Source organism: Giraffa tippelskirchi, chromosome 1 (genome assembly GCF_054371585.1).
Source record: "Giraffa tippelskirchi isolate mGirTip1 chromosome 1, T2T-mGirTip1v1.2.pri, whole genome shotgun sequence".
Lineage (NCBI taxonomy): Eukaryota > Metazoa > Chordata > Mammalia > Artiodactyla > Giraffidae > Giraffa > Giraffa tippelskirchi.
The window spans coordinates 108353995-108370022 of record NC_137275.1 but is presented as its reverse complement, the minus strand read 5'-3'; positions in this window follow the sequence as shown (position 1 = coordinate 108370022).

The window sequence follows — 16028 nt, the reverse complement described above, 5'->3', positions numbered from 1 at the left end:
GCAGCACGTTTTCCATTGGGGATGCCTGGCTGCAGGGTGCAGGGCATGCGGTGGGAACAAAACCAAGAAGCTAAACTGGTCTGCTTGCTGCTGGACCTGGCCGCATGCTCAGGCCAGCTCTGCGTGTGAAACCAGGTTAAAAGCCCAGGGCCCCAGGGAAGAAGTTGGGCTTCCTCGCTCTTCCGAGTCTAAAAATGGGATGACGACCTAGGGCTTTTGGTGACAGAGTGTGCGGCTCTAAAGCACATGTTCCAGCTTTCTTGCGTGTTTAGCTTAGGTTTTGTGAGTGCATTGCTGTTTACCCCATGAAATCATGTCTGCAACACTCTGCTTTGTAACTGCACTTGTACTATCACTATTTTTTGTTACCACCCATTTCATTGTAGCTGCATTGTTAGTTAGCATATAATTAAATTATCGGTGAATCATTTTAGCTGCAGATGAAGTGGTAACTAGTCCATTTTGTGGTCTCTTGACACACTGTTTTTATAATTTGCATCACTGGCTAATTAGTTGGTATTTAAAATTCTTTGAAATTTCTCTGTGGTTTCATGCTTGATTTCTTTCCGAGTATTTGTAAAAGAACAGTTCTGTATATTTTTTCCTTGTTGTTGGAGCTCTCTGACGGTGTGTCTGCTTTCATCATTGGTTTTGATTTCCTGTCTCATACTGTTGTCTGCTTAGTCGTCGTCAGTCCAGACCCCAGCCTCCCATCCCCCCACCCGGAGGCTGTAGTTTACCCATCCGTCTCCCCTCCCTCGCCCTCCCACTTGCTCTGGTCATAGCAGTGCTGTGGTCCACAGCGTGTGTCCCTTTTCGTCGGGTTTGTGCTTTGTCGTCATGTCTCATTAAATGATGTTCTTCTCCCACAGCAGGAAGTTTGAATTATTGTATCACTATGCAGTTACAAGCAGAATGTAGATGGATAGTACACTACGTAACATGTGTGATTCATAAATGAGATTATGCTTACATAAAGAAATGATCCTCTAAGTGTAGAATTAATGGACTTTTGACACAATATCCTTTCTGTGTTGGTGCTTGTACTTAAGACTGTAAATCTCATCAGCTTTTGCACGGTTAATGTCTCTACTAGACTCTCTTAAAATGTATCTTCTATGGTTCATAAAATGTAAAGACTCCACCTGCTATTATTCTAGCTTTCATTCTTATATATTTTCACAGGGTACCTGCTTTAATGAATTTATTTTGAGAAGTTTGAAATCAGATTCTACGTAAAGATATTACATTAACGTCCAATAGGTGGTTAGATTTGTTCAGTGTTAAAAAAGGTATTATGGTAACTTCCTCATCTGTTAAATTACTATTTTGAAGTATAACATGTTATTTATTAAGAGAAACTAAGTTATAGGGAAGTTTGGCTGAGAATAGAAAACTCAGGCCCTTTGTTAAGGCCCTTCGTTGTACAGAATGCTGTGCTTTAACAAATCATGATGTTGGAATAGAATTGTATCTTGCTGAGGAATAATGTATAGTGTTTCTCTAGTAAATCCTGAATAGCTTATTTAACTTCTGTGGTCCAAGAAAATGTTCTGTTTCCAGTTACATGTTCTCTAAATCTTCATCTCACTTATATGTTTGCTGTCATTTTTGCTTTACTGTCTTTGCCTATACGGATTCTTGGATTTTTAGCTTCAAAGTCGCAATAAATCTGGTTTCTCTTCATTTCTTTGCATGCATCTATCAGCCTAGTGATTTAAGGAAGCATCGTCGAAAGGTAAACTATTTAGTAATTTAGCATGCCTTTGTTTCTCGATGAAGTATTAAAGAGTCTTTATCGTTTTACATGAATGAACGCTATGTGGTTATGTACTGGTGAATACTTGACATTTTAATGGAAGTGATGAAACTCACCCACCACTTAAAATATGCTGATGATTTTGTTGCAAATGGGTCATTCCTTGGGGAAATTGTAACAGTTTGCCTTTCTCCCACTTGTTTGCCTTCTAATCATCTCATGCTTATTTATAATGGACGTAGTATTATTTATTATTTTTAAAATTTTATTTACTTATTTATTTTGGCCATGCTGCACAGCTTACGGGATCTTAGTTTCCCAACCAGGGATCAGACTTGTGTCCGGGCAGTGAAAGTGCCTCTGGACCTAACCTCTGGACCACCATGGAATTTCCACTTAGTGGTTTTTTAAAAGAAATGACCGAATCAGAACCATAGATGTTAGAATTGGGGGAAACCAATTTAATGACGGTGGGTAGCAGTGTGCAGGAGACTCTGTGCACCAGGCACCCCGAAGAGTGCTTTCCGAGCCTGTCATCTAATCCCACAGACACCCAGGTGAGGTCCAGGCTGCTGTTATCCCCATTCAGCAGACATGGACACTGAGGCTTAGAGAGGCTGGGCACCATGCCCAGGCTTGCACACCCAGCAGTGCGGTGGGGACTGGTCTGATCAGAGCCTGGACACTTAGCTGTGGTGCCGTCCAGCCCGCTTTCCTCCAGAGGCTCTCGTGTCCATCATGGCATCCCTGATGGAGGGAGCATCAGGAGGGAGCTCGGTGCCTCTCCGCTCGGGTCACTTGGATGAGCCCCTGTTGTTGGAGTCCAGTGCCCCGAGGGCTGGCCTTCCTTGTCCCTCTCTCGCTTCCAGCCTGCTAATCGAGCACTCCTGGGGCTTTCCGCAGGACTCGGGCAGCCGCGCTCCAGTTCAGGCAGCGCAGTGCCCAGGAACGCTTCTGCCGGGCACAGCAGAGCAGCACCGTCACCCTGGGGTTTGTGACCTGGGTGTACGGCTCGCCCGTTTTGTGGCCTGCTTTGCCCTCTTGTTAAGTGAGGACACGGTACTGCCCGTCCTAGTCACGTGGGCACCCGTGGGGCGGGCTCCCATCCTGGGGGAGGGCGGCCAGGCTGGGGACCCAGAGGCCTGCCTTAGGAGGAGGCCCGGGGGAAGGGCCTGGCCGTGGTCCCTGACTTTGAGGCAGGTGTTTTTCTCCATGGAGTCTATAGTCAACCCAGGGGTGTCACTTCCTTGGTCTGTTCTTTGTTGTTTTCTGATTTTTATAAATGCTTCTTTTAACTTGAATTTGAGATTGATCCCTGTTCAGTTCCATGTGGATAATTTCTAGCCTTTTAGCCTTCTGTTGTCTGAGGGTGGTTGTTAGAGATCAGGGGAGGGTGCACAGTTTATCCAACTGCTGTTAAATGAGTTCAGCTGTATTTTGCACTAAGTCACTTTGTTGTCACCAAGCTCCTGTGGGGCTGCAGTGGATCAGTATTCTTTACAGAAATCTCATTAAAAAGGCACAGGTTAGTTGGTTAAAACAGCGCACTCATTGTTTATAAAAATACTTGGCCGTGCATGCTTCCTAAAACCTCCCCTGGCTGAACCACTCGCGCAAAGGTATAAGTGAGACCCGTCTGGACCCTGAAGTGGTTAGCTGTTCCCCACACTGTTGCCACCACTGTTTCCTGTCCTCAGACCCAGGACCAGCGGAAAAGCTGGGAGTCCAGGAGAGATCATCTATTTTTTTTTTTAATTAGTTTATTTCTTAATTGAAGGATAATTGCTTTACAGAATTTTGTTCTTTTCTGTCAAACCGCAACATGAATCAGCCACAGGTACACATATAGACCCTCCCTTTTGAACCTCCCTCCCATCTCACTTCCCATCCCACCCCTCTAGGTTGATACAAGATTCTCTCTTAGTGAAGACTTCTTTTCAGTTCAGTCGCTCAGTCGTGTCCGAATCTTTGCACCCCATGAATTGCAGCACGCCAGGCCTCCCTGTCCATCACCAACTCCCGGAGTCCACCCAAACCCATGTCCATCGAGTCGGTGATGCCATCCAGCCATCTCATCCTCTGTCGTCCCCTTCTCCTCTTGCCCCCAATTCTTCCCAACATCAGGGGCTTTTCCAATGAGTCAACTCTTCGCATGAGGTAGCCAAAGTATTGGAGTTTGAGCTTCAACATCAATCCTTCCAATGAACACCCAGGACTGATCTCCTTTGGGATAGACTGGATGGATCTTCTTGCAGTCCAAGGGACTCTCAAGAGTCTTCTCCAACACCACAGTTCAAAAGCATCAATTCTTTGGCACTCAGCTTTCTTCACTGTCCAACTCGCACATCCATACATGACTACTCGAAAAACCATAGCCTGGACTAGACGGACCTTTGTTAGCACAGTAATGTCTCTGCTTTTAAATATGCCATCTAAGTTGGTCATAACTTTCCTTCCAAGGAGTAGGTGTCTTTTAATTTCATGGCTGCAATCACCATCTGCAGTGATTTTGGAGCCCCCAAAAATAAAGTCTGACACTGTTTCCACTCTTTCCTTACCTATTTGCCATGAAGTGATGGGACCAGATGCCATGATCTCAGTTTTCTGACTGATGAGCTTTAAGTCTACTTTTTCGCTCTCCTCTTTCACTTTCATCAAGAGACTTTTTAGATCCTCTTCACGTTTCTGCCATAAGGGTGGTGTCATCTGCATATGTGAGGTTACTGATATTTCTCCCGGAAATCTTAATTCCAGCTTGTGCTTCCTCCAGCCCAGCGTTTCTCATGATGTACTCTGCATAGAAGTTAAATAAGCAGGGTGACAACATCCAGCCTTGACGTACTCCTTTTCCTATTTGGAGCCAGTCTGTTGTTCCATGTCCAGTTCTAACTGTTCCTTCTTGACCTGCATACAGGTTTCTCAAGAGTCAGGTCAGGTGGTCTGGTATTCCCATCTCTTGGTGACTTTTCCACAGTTTATTGTGATCCACACAGTCAAAGGGTTTGGCATAATCAATAAAGCAGAAATAGATGTCTTTTGGAACTCTTCTTGCTTTTTCAGTGGTCCAGTGGCAATTTGATCTCTCGTTCCTCTGCCTTTTCTAAAACCGGCTTGAACATCTGGAAGTTCACGGTTCACCTATCACTGGAGCCTGGCTTAGAGAATTTTGAGCATTTACTAGCGTGTGAGATGAGTGCAGTTGTGCAGTAGTTTGAGCATTCTTTGGCATTGCCTTTCTTTGGGATTGGAATGAAAACTGACGTTTTCCGGTCCTGTGGCCACTGCTGAGTTTTCCAAATTTGCTGGCATATTGAGTGCAGCACTTTCACAGCATCATGGGGGTTGGGGGCGGAAGCGTATTATGGGACCTCATCAGGAGGATGTTCAGGAGGCTGGTGTTCCCCCGGGTCCTCCATTTCCCTGTGGACTCTTGAAAGGATGTCACTGAGGGGTCCCTTTCCTGTGACACTTATCAGAGGGTGCCACATGGCATGGATGGTAGACGGTCCTTGACCATCTAGAGGAGGGGTCCCCAGTCTCCAGGCTGTGGTTCAGTACCTCCTGTCATCATCAGTAGTGGGGTTAGATTACAAATAAAGTGCACAGTAAATGGAAAGCTTGAATCATCCTGAAAACACCCCTCATCGCCGGCTGGGGGAAGAATTGTCTTCCACAAAATTGGTCTCTGATGCCAGAAAGGTTGGGAACCGCTGATCAAGATGACCAGCCTGTGTTCCATCTAGAAAACAGTGCTCTGCTGACATGCTGATGGCATTACACTAACTGAAGAGGTCAAAGAAAAGCCCGCTGTGGGCAGAGGTAAGCACTGTTCCTTTCACCGTCAGAGGAAATCGCCAACAGCAGAAGTGGCTTTTGCCCATTGTTGGGGATGAGCCAGTGGGCCTCTGATGCGGTCTGGAAAATGGGCCTGAGACACCCGAAGGGAAAAGAAGCCCAAAGTGAGGGCTGCATCATGAAACTCCTTACTGCATCGCGGGCGGGTGTCCCACTGCAGCAGTTTCAGACTAACCCCAGACAACTCCCAGAGCAACCAGGAACTGCTGGTGCAGGTGAGTCAGCCTGGCTTGGCTGCATAACCAGAGACAGATCTCACCGGAAGCTTCTAGCAAAGTCTCCCAAAGCAACACACATCCACAGGTGATGGTCCCATCTGTGGGTGTCGCATCCTCCCATGTGGGGGGCCTCGATGGCAAGCCCATGGTTTGCCTGGACTCTCCTGCCTGCCGCTCCAGGTCCTTATCTTCACTAAAACCTCACACAAGGATGCTCCACAGAGCATCTGAATCTCATTTTCCATATATTCAACCTCAACTATATTATGGAGAAATAATAAAGCCTACTTCATAGGCTTGTTTACAGGGACAAATTAAAACTATTTAAAGTGTTTAGAACAAAGCTGGCACATTTGGTGCTGAAAAATACTCACTTTTATCACTGAAACAAGGGCATCACTGCCATCATTAATAATCTCCCAAGGCAAACAACAATACATGCCTGGATATGTAAATTCCAGCTTGTCTATTTCTTAAATACTTCACAGTCACACATCAAAATGAAATATTATTTTGCAAAAACTATATTTGCTATTTCAATGGGTAAGACTAGTGTGTGTGCTCAGTCGCTCAGTCGTGTCCGACTCTTTGCAACCCCATGGACTGCAGCCCACCAGGCTCCTTCGTCCATGGGATTTCCCAGGTAAGAATGCTGGAGTGGGTTGCCATTTCCTACACCAGGGGATCTTCCTGACCCAGGAATCCAATCAATGTCTCCTGCACTGCAGGTGGATTCTTGACTGCTTGAGCCACCAGGGAAGGATTTTTATATGATGACATGAACTTTATTTACTGATTTCAAGAAAAGTTAAGTCATGGTTATGGCTCTGCTTTGTTCACATCTGCTCCGTGAGAACTGATGCTCCTTCCTAGGACCGGCTCCAGCCTTCACATGGGAGTCAGACGCATCTTGTGTTTCCATTTCAAAACAAATAAATTCGCCTGCCAATGCAGGAGACGAGGGTTCAGTCCCTGGTCCGGGAAGATCCCGCCTGCCCCAGAACAACTAAGCCCGTGTGCCCCAACTACTGAGCCTGTGCTCCAGAGCCCGGGCTGCAACAAGAGAAGCCCCTGTAAAGCGAAGTCTGCACTCTGCAACGGAGAGGAGCCCCCGCTCTGCACAGCTCGAGAAAAGCCTGTGCAGCAACGAGACCCAGCACAGTCAGATAAATAAAAAACAATTTTTAAAATGGTATTGACAAACCCAAAGGAAAATATCCTCCAGAAACACCTGATACCTCTTTTCAATACACATTGCTTTTAATGTCATATGAGACCCATTTACCATCATAAGTATTTCTCCTTCTTTAATGAGAATGATTCTCTGACTTCTAATCTCTCTGAAATATATGAAAATTACTATTCCAGAAATATGAACTTTGTTTCAAATGAACATATATAACTAATGTACTAGAATCTAACTTTAAAAGTGGTGAAAATAATTTTGTAGTATGTTACTTTTTTCTTGGAGTTTTAACTAAATTTCTTGTAAGGTTTGGAGTCTCTGATTTGAAAAATAATTTAAAACAGGTTATTTTAATTCATGAATTCTGTTGCTACAAAATGGAAAGGGTGAATGCAAATTTCCAATTAGAGGCAGCCTTAAATGGGCTTTTGAATATCAGTCTATGTCCAAAGTGCAGAGATAAAGATAATTTTTAAAATCATATTTTTTCATTTATGCATGACATAGATAGCTATTGTATATTCTATGTGAATTCTCTCAAAAAATTGCTTTAGATTGAAGAGCAATACTCTGTCGATATATGAAATTGACAGTCACATTTAGAGTTGGAGAAATGTGGCTTATACAAGGCAAATCTATTGTTATAATTGATAAGCAACACAATTCAGGAAAGCTAACATTTCCTATTTTGCTTTGGAGAGAGTCTTGAGGTTTTCAAAGATGGAGGTTTCAGGGATTGCTGGCTAGGATGACCAGTGATAACATTTTTGAAGTCTTGGAAAAGAATATTTCTGAAAAGTAAATGAATTTGGGTGACTGGTAACTTTGGTTGTTACACTAACAGGTGACCCGAATATGCCATACAGGGTGAGAGCACGGCCACACGGGGACGTCCAGGGGCCCACCAACATGACCGCCTGCCTTGCCCTCGGTTCCAAATCCTTAGAAAAACCAATTCATTCATTCAAACTATTTTGGGTGCTTTGTATATATCATATATAACTATATATGAGCTTCCCTTGTGGCTCAGATGGTAAAGAGTCTGCTTGCAATGCAGGAGACCCGGGTTTGATCCCTGAGTTGGGAAGATTCCCTGGAGGAGGGCATGGCAATCGAATCCAGCATTCTCACCTGGAGAATCCCCATGGACAGAGGAGCCTGGAGGGCTACAATTCATGTGGTCACAAAGAGTCAGACACGACGGAGCGACTAAGCACAGCACAGCACAAGCTTTATATAGAGGATGGGTAAACAACAAAGTCCTACTGTACAGCAAAGGGAATTACATTGACTATCCTGTGATAAGCCATAATGGAAAAGAATATAAATAAAAGGTATATGTATGTGTGTGTATATATATATGTATATATAGCAATCACTTTTCTGTACAGAAGTAATTAGCACACTATGAATCAACACAGAAAAGTGAAAGTGTTAGTCATTCAGTCGTGGCTGACTCTTTGGGATCCCATGGACTATAGCCTGCCAGACTCCACTGTTCCATGGGATTTTTCAGACGAGAAGACTGGAGTGGGTAGCCATTTCTTTCTCCAGGGGATCTTCCCAACCCAGGGATCGAACCTGGGTATCTTGCATTGCAGGCGGATTCTTTACTGTCTGAATTGTACTCATTATTATACTACTTCAGTTTTAAAAAATCAAATTAAAAAAAAAGAACAGGTTGGCCAGGTTAAGATATTATAAGGAAGCAATGTTTAAGCAGAGGTCTCAATAAGAAGAAAGAGCCACGCTTGCCAAATATGGGCACAGGGGTCCACATAAATGAAGAGCAGGTTTACATGTCACGTTAAGGTTCTGAGCAGGAGCCGAGTTTGCTGTCCACAAGCCCTCAAGGAGACGGCCTTTGGTCTGGAAGGAAAGGCAGGTGAGCAGGCAGAAAGGCTCAGGGCAAGGCCAAGGCCTGAGCACAGCCTGGCGAGACTGGGGCAGAAGATGGGTTTTATCTGAACTGTCTGTCAGTGAAGGATGTTAGAGGGGTGAGAGACAGATCCAACTCTCTCTGGTTCAGCCTGCAGACCGGACACTGCAGAGCAGAGCAGGTCATCAAAGCTGCTCTGTGAGGACGAGGGAGCAGAGGACTAGCTGGCGTGAGAGGAGACGCTGACCCAGGTCAGGACACACCGCAAGGCAGTGTCACAGGACCTTCTGGTGGTTCAGGGTACACAAAGGCTCTGAGGGGTGAGACCCAGATTCCTGGTTTGAGCAGCTGGTTGGGTCGTGGGAGGAATGTGGTGGCTTTGACTCACATGGGAGGGTGGGCTGCATTGAGGTGAATAAAAATGCCTGGTCCTTCTTGATACATTAAAAAAATTTTTCTTGGCGTCTAGTTGCTTTACAATGTTGTGCTAGTTTTTGCTATACAGCAAAATGAATCAGCTATACGTATACACATATCCCCTCTTTTTTGAATTTCCTCCCCCTTTAGGTCACCATGGGCTTCCCTGGTGGCTCTGACAGTAAAGAATCTGCCTGCAATGCGGGAGACCTGGGTTAAATCCTGTGTCGGGAAGATCCCTGGAGAAGGGAATGGCAACCCACTCGAGTATGCTTGCCTGTAGAATTCCATGTACAGAGGAGCCTGGGGGGCTACAGTCCATGGGGTTGCAAAGAGTCGGACACGATTGCATGACTAACACTCTTACGAGGTCACAGAGCACTGAGTAGAGGTCCCTGAGCTATACAGTACCTTCTCATCAGTTACCTACTTCATACATAGTGTCAATAATACATGTGTGTCAATCCCGTTCTCTCAATTCATCCTCTCTCCCTCTCCTTGGTGTCTATACATTTGTTCATTTGTTCCCTATGTCTGAATGTATATTTCTGCTTTGTAAATAAGATAACCTATATCCATTTTTTCAGATTCCATATATATGCATTAACACATGATATTTGTTTTTCTCTTTGTAGACATTCAAGTGAGGGTGTTGAATAAACATTTTGGAGCTCGGGGCCAATCCAAAAATTGGGACTCCTAAGTTGATAGACGGTTTCAAAGTTCAGGAATTAAATGAGATAAATTAGGACAAGTGTTTACACAGAAACAGAAAAGGACCTAATACGAATCAGGGGACATTTCCAAATAGGGAGGTGGGGAAGAGAAAGCGTTCACAGAGCAGGAGACTGAGACAGTGTGACCTGTGCAGTCAGAGTAAGGCAAAGGACCCCTCACTGCAGTCAGGGAGTCATGCCTAGGATTTAGGAAAACCAGCTTCGTTGGGTTAAGATTAATTACATTCTTGCAGATGTTCACTGCTGTTCAAATTCTGCAAAAGTCTGAATTGTACACTGAATTGTTTTCAAACACTGTATTTAGCTACTAATACATCTAGTATTTCCACAGCGTCTGATTTCTGTTCAATTTTCAAGTACTTTCAAGGGATTTAAAGAGAACCAAGAAAATTAAGCATTGTTATTATATAGGTCTTTGATACCAAGTGACAATTTGAGTAAAAACTTTCCCACTTTTCCTATTTGTAGCATCGTGTTTCCCCAGTTATGTTCGATTTTAACTCTGACAACACGATGTATCTAAGAAAGTAAGAAGAGCAAAATTAATAGTCATTAGGGAGGTTGTGCTTTTCAGTGTTTTTATTAGAAACTGAGATGATGATAATAATGATTGAAGAGAAAATCTTTCTGAACCAAATTTGTCAACTTGTAAACTGGTAAATGTTTCAATGAGACATTCACAATGTTCATATTACTCAGAGCTTCACAGAAGTGAATTATGTTCTTGTAAACAAACAAACAAACAAACAAACTTCTCTTGTTCCTACCACAATACTGATCTGAATATGCTTTGCAAAGCTTACCCTCTTTTAAAACACTGGAATGCTTGCTGGTTTACTATTACTCTCCCATTCCAGCTACCAGCAACATTCACCCACAGGGATTTGAGAAAAATCATTTATTTATCTCATCATAATACAATATATCTGAAAAATGTTTATGTTTTTGACCAATTGTGCACTAATACTCTAAGGAAATCTCTTTAAAGAAAGAAAAGTTTTAATACTTAGAAGATTATGTTCACAGGATTTTTACTAATTACATTTTATGCATAAAGAGAGAACATCCGGGACTTCCCTGGTGGTCCAGTGGTTAAGAATCCACCTGCCAATGCAGGCGACACAGGTTCAATCCCTGGTCTGGAAGGATTCCACATGCTTCAGAGCAACTAAGCCTGGAGCCACAACTACTAAGCCTGTGCTCTAGAGCCCAGGAGCCACAACAAGAGAAGCCAATGAAATGAGAAACTCACACACCACAACTTCAGAATAGACCCTGCTCACCACCATTAGAGAAAAGCCGATGCAGGAACAAAGACCCAGAACAGCCAAACATAAATAAATAGATGTCAGCTTTTAACAGAGAGGGAGAGAGAGAGAATGTCCAGAAATGTTGTCCAAGTAAAATGGCTGTGTAGACTCAACCAGTGTAGATAAAAAATTATACTAGATAACAATTATAGAGCCAGATGAAATAAAAAGTCGAAAATGTAACAGCAGTAGAAATTATCCAAAATCAGATAGAGGCTACAGGAAATTTTTCTCTTGGAAAAAAAACAGTTCTTAAGAGTAAGAAATGTGTTTGCAACAAAAAGAATAAAATACCTAGGAATAAGCCTACCTAAAGACACATAAGACCTGTATGCAGAAAATGGTAAGACACTGAGGAAAGAAATCAAAGACTACACAAACAGATAGAAAGATATACCATGTTCCTGGACTGGAAGAATAAATATTGTGAAAATGACTAAACTACCTAAAGCAAACTACAGATTCAATGCAATCCTTATAAATTACCGAAGGCATTGTTTTTCACAGACCTAGAACAAATAATTTTACAATTTGTTTGGAAGCACAAAAGACCCCAAATAGCCAAAGCAATCTTAAGAAAGAAAAACAGAGCTGGAGGGATCAACCTTCCTGGCTTCAGATATACTACAAAGCTACAGTCATTGAAACAGGATGGTACTGGCACAAAAACACATACAGATCAATGGAAGAAGGTAGAAAGCCCAGAGATAAACTCATGCACATATTGGCACCTTATCTTTGACGAAGGAGGGAAGAATATACAATGAAGAAAGGACAGCCTCTTCGATAAGTGGTGCTGAGAAAACTGGACAGCTATATGTAAAAGAATGAAATTAGACCACTTCCTAACACCATATACAAAAATAAACTCAAAACGGATTAAAGATCTGAATGTAAGACCAGAAACAATAAAACTCTTAGAGTGAAACATAGGTAGAACGCTGTGTGACATACATCACAGTAAGATCCTCTATGACCCACCTCCCAGAGTAATGGAAATAAAAACAAAAATAAACATATGGAGCCTAATAAAACTTAAAAACTTTTGCACAGCAAGGGAAACTACAAACAAGATGAAAAGGGAACCCTCAGAATGAGAGAAAATAATTGCAAATGAAGCAACTGACAAAGGATTAATCTCCAAAATATACCAGCAGCTCATGCAGCTCAACATCGGAAAAACAAACCCAACCAAAAACTGGGCAGAAGACCTAAACAGACATTTGTCCAAGGAAGACGTACAGATGACCAATGAACACGTGAAAAGATGCTCAACATCACTCATTATTAGAGCAATTAAAACTGTATGAGGTATCACTTCACATGGTTACAGTCAAAGTTTTAGTCACTCAGTCAGGTCCAACTGCGACCCCATGGACCCCTAACCCACCAGGTTTCTCTGTCCATGGGATTCTCCAGGCAAGAATACTGGAGTGGGTTGCCATTTCCTTCTCCAAGGGATCTTCCCAACCCAGGGATCAAACCCAGGTCTCCTACATTGCAGGCGGATTCTTTACCAGCTGAGCCACAAGGGAAGCCCAAGAATACTGGAGTGGGTAGCCTGTCCCTTCTCCAGTGGATCTTCCCGATCCAGGAATCGAACTGGGGTCTTCTGCATTGCAGGCAGGTTCTTACCAACTGAGCTATCAGGGAAGCCCTCGGTTAGAATGGCCATCATCAAAAAAAATCTACAAACAATAAATGCTGGAGAGGATGTGGAGAAAAGGGAGCCCTTTTGCACTGTTGGTGGGAATGTAAATTGATAGAGCCACTATGAAGAACAGTATGGCTCTGTAACCCTGGATACTCATATTTGTAGAAAACAAACCATAAAAGAGTATAAAGATAGTGAAAACAAAGAGTCATAGAAATGCAAGTAGGGAGCAATATTTTTATTAGACAACTCAAGCTACAGCATATTTATAAGACATACAGTACAGGTTGTAACATTTAAGCTGATTTATGCGGTAGATAACATGGCATTCATTGTAAAATAAATGTTCAATACCTTCCTATGAGTGGTAGTTTTACTGATGTATACATGTTTTGAAAAATTGTGCATTTAAAATTAGTATACTTTATGTTATGTACTTAGAATTAATAAAGTAATCCTTTAAAGAAAATACAAAAAAAAAAAAAACAATTGGAATAAATCGACAACATGACCCAGCAATCCCTGGGCATATACCCTGAGAAAAGCACAATTCAAAAATACACATGTACCTCAATGTTCACTGCAGCATTATTTACAATAATGCTGGACATAGAAGCAACCTAGATGTCCATCAACAGCTGAATGGATAAAGAAGATGTGTTACATATATACAATGGAATATTACTCAGTCATGAAAAGGAATGAATTTGAGTCAGTTATAGTGAAGTGGATGAACACAGAGTTTGTTATACAGAGTGAAGCAAGTCAAAAGAAGTATTGTATATGTGTGTGTCAATCAGTTGTGTCTGACCCTTTGCGACCCCATGGTCTGTATGTAGCCTGCCAGGCTCCTCTGTCCATGGGATTTCTCCAGCCGGAATACTGGAGTGGGTTGCCATATCCTACTCAAGGGTATCTTCCTGACCCAGGAATCACGCTTGTGTCTCTTACACTGGCAGGCAGATTCTGAGCCACCCAGGAATATGACAGCATATATAGAGAATCTGGAAAAATGGCACCGATGAACCTCGTAGAGAACAGACTTGCCGATACAGGGGAGGAAGGAGAGGGTGGGACCCATTGGGAGAGGAGCCCTGACATACACACACTGCCGTGTGTAAAACAGCACGTGGGAAGCTGCTGTGTAGCACAGGGAGCTCAGCTCCATGCTCTGTGATGACCTAGCAGGGTGGGATGTGGGGCTGGGAGGGAGGCTCAAGAGAGAGAGAGGATATATATATATAATTATCAGTGATTTGCATTGTTCTAAAACCAACAAAACGTTGTAAAGCAATTTCCACCAGGAAAAAAAAAAAAAAAAGTGAATTTGAGGCTTTCAGACCTGAATTTGTGGATTTTTGATTCCTGATCTTCTCAACCCCCATAGCTACAATGATGCAGATCAGCAGAAGAAAACTATGGTATCAAGGGACAGCAAGGGAATTCCAGAAAAACATCTACCTCTGCTTCACTGACTACACTAAAGCCTTTGACTGCATGGATCACAACCAACTGTGGAAAATTCTTCAAGAGATGGGAATACCAGACCATCTTACCTGTCTCCTGAGAAACCTGTATGCAGGTCAATAAACAATAGTTAGAACCTTGTATGGAACAACTGACTAGTTCAGAATTGAGAAAGGAGTATACTAAAGATGTTTATTGTCACCCTGTTTACTTAACTTAGATGTTAAGTACATCATATGAAATGCCAGGCTGGATGAGTTACAAGCTGGAATCAAGACTGCCAGGAGAAACATCAACCACCTCAGATATGTGGATGATACCACTCTAACGGCAGAAAGTGAAGACGAACTAAAGAGCCTCTTGATGAGGGTGGAGGAGAGTGAAAGAGCCAGCTTAAAACTCATTATTAAAAAAAATAAGATCATGGCATCTGGTCCCATCACTTCATGGCAAATAGAAGGGGGAAAGGTGGGAACAGGGACAGATTTCCTCTTCCTAGGTTCTAAAATCACTGCTGATGGTAACTGCGGCCAAGAAATTAGAAGACAATTGCTTCTTGGCAGGAAAGCTGTAACAAACCTAGACAGTGTGTTAAAGAGCAAAGGCATCACTTTGCCGACAAAGGTACGACTAGTCAAAGCTGTAGTTTTTCCAGTGGTCATGTACAGATGTGAGAGTTGGACCATAAAGAAGGCTAAGGACTGAAGAATCGATGCTTTTGAACTGCGGTGCTGGAGAGGACTCTTGAGAGTCCCTTTGACAGCAAGGAGATCAAACTAGTTAATCTTCAAGGAAATCAAGCCTGAATATTCATTGGAAATGCTGATACTGAAGCTCCAACACGTGTGCCACCTGATGGGAAGAGCCGACTCACTGGAAAAGATCCTGATGCTAGGAAAGATTGAAGGCAGAAGGAGAAGGGGGCAACAGAGGATGAGATGGTTGGTTGGATGGCATCACCAATGCAATGGACATGAACTTGGGTAAACTCCAGGAGATGGCAGGGGACAGGGAAGCCTGGCATGCTGCAGTCCATGGGGTCTCAAAGAGTCAGACAGGACTTGGTGACTGACCCACAGCAACAACAAATGAACACTGGATTGTTCACTAAGTGACAAGTAGCAGTAAAATGCTATAATACGCATTTAATTTGTGATTTGGGGGAAATAATGTATGAAACCTATGCTCACAAATATATTGGACTTTGAAGCTGTTTTTAAAATGTTTCCTCAAAATGTAATAAGGCTAAATCCTAAGATAATGTATATACATACAAAAGTGTACAAATGAAAGTCACTCAGTCGTGTGTGACTCTTTGCAACCCCATGGATTATACATGGAATTCTCCAGGCCGGAATACTGTAGTGGGTAGCCTTTCTCTTCTCCAGGGATCGAACCCAGGTCTCCCACATTGCAGGCAGATTCTTTACCAGCTGAGACACAAAGGAAGCCCAAGAACACCAGATTGGGTAGCCTATCCCTTCTCCAGCAGATCTTCCCAACCCAGGAATCAAACCGGGGTCTCCTGCATTGCAGGCAGGTTCTT